The following is a 4,241-nucleotide window of genomic DNA, read 5'->3' on the forward strand; positions in this document are numbered from 1 at the left end:
ATAGGTTCTATAAAGCCATGGAATCATTAGTAATCATACTGCTGCTATTTTTTTCTCACAAGACAAGAAATTAGCCAGGAATGTCACATTTGACAATAAAGAGCCCAGAGGGGCCTCAATCTGAGCAAGAGGAGATGGTACCTGGACCCTGTGGAGATTCTTTCTATGCACTTATTGGACAATAAATCAACTCGGGAGTAACTATGCTCTACTTATTATTCTAAATTTTCACTGATAAATTATCATATCTCACATAGGCCCATGGATTCAATAATACAGTTTTTCTTTTTCTCATTAAACTTTTTTTTAATGGGTCTCAAATTCTGTGACAGATTTTTAGTCAAGTTGTTTTCATTAAGTACTGATTTTAAAAACTAATAACTTAAACTGCCACACACAAAACATATGGCCCATAAAACATTCTCCTTTCTTTCTGAAGGTTTTACGATGCATTGTGATCATTAACCAGTCTTTTACTATTAAACTTAAATGGCCAACTGAGACAAACAGTTCTGAGACCGTTCTTCCACCACTGATTAAGACTGGGGTGGCAGGTATTGGGAATAATATTCGTTTAGCCTTCTGAGCTTTCTGGGCAGACTTGGTGTCCTTGCCAGCTCCAGCTGCCTTCTTGTCCACCACTTTGATGACACCCACAGAGACTGTCTGTCTCATGTCACACACAGCAAAATGGCCCAGGGGAGGATAGTCAGAGAAGCTCTCGACATACATGGGCTTGCTAAGAACCATATCAGTGATGGCAGCATCACCTGATTTCAAGAATTTAGGGCCATCTTTCAGCTTTTTGCCAGAACGACAATCAATCTTTTCCTTCAGCTCAGCGAACTTGCAAGCAATGTGAGCTGTGTGACAGTCCAGCATAGGTGCATATCCAGCACTGATTTGGCCTGGATGGTTCAAAATAATCACCTGAGCTGTGAAGCCAGCTGCTTCCACTGGTGGGTCACTTTTGCTGTCACCAGCCACATTGCCACAACGAATATCTTTGACAGACACGTCCTTGACATTGAAGCCCAGATTGTCCCCAGGAAGGGCTTCACTCGATGCTTCATGGTGCATTTCTACAGACTTCACTTCAGTTGATACATTGACTGGAGCAAAGATGATCACCAGGCCAGGTTTGAGAACACCAATCTCCACACGACCCACAGAGACAGTACCAATACCACCAATTTTATAGACATCCTGGAGTGGCAAACACAAAGGTTTGTCAGTTGAGTGAATTGGTGGCAGGATGCAACCCAGAGCTTCAAGCAGGATGATTCCACTGGCAGTAACATTTTTACAGTAGACTTTCCAACCCTTGAACCATGGAAGGTTAGCACTTGGCTCCAGTATGTTAGCACTTGGCTCCAGCATGTTGTCACCATCCCAGCCAGAAATTGGCACACATTCTACTGTGTTGGGGTTGTCACCAATTTTCTTAATGTAGGTGCTGACTCCCTTAAAAATTTCCTCATATCTCTGCTGGCTGTAGAATAGCTCAGTGGAATCCATTTTGTTAACTCCAACAATTAGCTGTTTCACACCCAGAGTGTTAGCCAGAAGGGCATGCTCATGGGTCTGCCCATTCTTGGAGATACCGGCTTCAAATGCACCAACACCAGCAGCAACAATCAGGACAGCAAAGTCAACGTGGGATGTGCCTGTAATCATATTTTTTATGAAGTCTCTGTGTCCTGAGGCATCAATGATAGTAACATAGCACTTGATGTCCTCAAATTTCCACAGGGAGATATCAATGGTGATATCATGCTCTTATTCAGCTTTCAGTTAGTCCAACACCCAGGCCTACTCGAAGGAGCCTTTTCCCATCTCAGCATCCCCCTTCTCGAACTTTTCAATTGTTCTTTTCTTTTTTGTTTTCATGTTTTATTTTTACTTTTTTATTTATTTTCATTTATTTTTATTAGTTGGAGGCTAATTACTTTACAATATTATAGTGGTTTTTGCCATACATTGACATGAATCAGTCATGGATTTACATGTGTTCCCCATCCCGATCCCTCCTCCCACCTCCCTCCCCATCCCATCCCTCTGGGTCATCCCAGTGCACCAGCCCTGAGCACTTGCCTCATGCATCCAACCTCAGCTGGTGATCTCTTTCACCCTTGATAATATACTTGTTTCAATGCTATTCTCTCAGAACATCCCACCCTCGCCTTCTCCCACAGAGTCCAAAATTCTGTTCTGTACATCTGTGTCTCTTTTTCTATTATGCATATAGGGTTATCATTACCATCTTTTTAAATTCCATATATATGCGTTAGTATACTGTATTGGTCTTTATCTTTCTGGCTTACTTCATTCTGTATAATGGGCTCCAGTTTCATTCATCTTATTAGAACTGATTCAAATGAATTCTTTTTAATGGCTGAGTAATATTCCATAGTGTATATGTACCACAGCTTCCTTATCCATTCGTCTGCTGATGTGCATCAAGGTTGCTTCCATGTCCTGGCAATTATTCAATTGTTCTCTTGATCTCACCACATTCGTAGATCAGATGGCTCGTCGTAGTAGACGTCCCTGAATCTACATGCCCAATGACAATGATGTTTTTGTGGGTTTCCTTTCCCACTTTTGCTTAGGTTTAACTGTGGTTTTCATGACACCTGTGTCCTGGTGGCAAACCTGTTGCCAAAAAGCTCAATAACACACTTATAGTCAAATTGTTTAAATAGATAAAGGCCCCGCAGAAGTATTTCCCTGGGTCTCTTTTTTTTCCAACAGTGGCTATGACTAGAATTCATTCCCATGGACACACCTGATTACAAGGGTGAATGGAAATGTAGTTTTTAAAGTACTAAGTCAAGCAAGAATAGAAGGCATTTGTGTGGAGTGTATATGTGTGCACAGCTAGCAATTCTATTACTGAGAATTAGATGATGAATATGAACATGTAAGTTATCGTGTATGTTACAGTGTAAAATGTGCTTTAAAGAAAAAGTTGAAATGAGAGATGGGAATGTCTAATCTATGTTAAACTCTTAATAACACTTGATAGTGGTAGTAAAGCCATGTTCATCATAAGATTAGTTTTGATCTCATTTTGCCCATAATGGATTATTTTCTTATCTTCATCTAAACTTGTGTCTCTAATGAATTATTCTCTTTTTTGCTTACTTAATTTCAATTCATTGTTTAGAGTCCAGGACAATTAGCATTTATTCAATCGAGCTCTCTTTTCTCACTGATTATTCCCTCTAGTTTTTCTGAGCACTTCTGTTTATGCTTTAACTATTCTGCCTACCTCATTCTGTACTGCATCACACCGAATAGTGCATATTTCTTGAAGAGAGGATTCATCACTTACTTTTTAATCTTTGAATCCCATAATGCTTACTGTTGACTTCAGTTTAGGAAGTCCTCTACAAATGTTTGCTGAATTGACTTTTAGACCTGTTCACCTTGAAAAGGTAGGGCTTCCCAGGTGGTGCTAGTGGTAAAGAACTTGCCTGCCAATAAAAGAGAAATAAGAGATGTGGGTTCGATCCCTGGGTCCAGAAGATCCCCTGGAGGAGGACACAGCCACTCACTCCAGTATTCTTGTCTGGAGAACCCATGGATGGAGGAGGAGCCTGGCAGGCTACAGTCCATAGGGTCGCACAGAGTCACACATGACTGAAGCAACTTAGCGCAACACAGCACAGCACCTTGGAAAGGCAGCAAAGGCCCAGCTGTTAGCAAGCAACTGTGTCTCAGGAAAATTCATACAATGGAGTTTTGGGTGTTTTGTTGCAAAGATACAAATGTTTAGGGTGAACTAATTTGAAATATTTCTTAATTGTCAGCTACCATGGAGTTAGCCAAGAAAAATTAATTTTTAATTTTTAATCCTTGTTTTTCAAAGGCCTTTGCATGTAGAATTAACCGAATATAAAAAAAAGAAAACCATAGAGAAAGAATATAGCAATTTTTTATAGATATTTTTCTGATGCTTAGTACATAATGGTGTATTATCAGCCTGCCCCATTACTTTAAATCACTAAACAGCCATTAACATTTTAATTTTAATAAACTAAAATGTCCCTGTCTATCTACAAATAAAATTGCTGGGGAATTTATAAGGCACTTGAATTCTGATTTGGGAAAATTGATTTCAAAATGCCAAAATGATCACAAATCTTATAAAAAGTATTAAGAGACACAGGGATGGGGATGGAGCCTATCTGGTGAACGAGGAAGAAATTTCAGGTAAATAACTGGAAAACTGATTT

The 4,241-nt window shown here is 39.7% G+C and overlaps 1 pseudogene; it reads right to left on the reverse strand.

Annotated features, from left to right (window-relative positions):
• Positions 1 to 279: 279 nt before the first annotated feature.
• Positions 280 to 3,997, reverse strand: LOC110136481 (elongation factor 1-alpha 1 pseudogene; annotated as a pseudogene).
• Positions 3,998 to 4,241: the final 244 nt, after the last annotated feature.

This window comes from Odocoileus virginianus, chromosome 25 (assembly GCF_023699985.2).
Source record: "Odocoileus virginianus isolate 20LAN1187 ecotype Illinois chromosome 25, Ovbor_1.2, whole genome shotgun sequence".
NCBI lineage: Eukaryota > Metazoa > Chordata > Mammalia > Artiodactyla > Cervidae > Odocoileus > Odocoileus virginianus.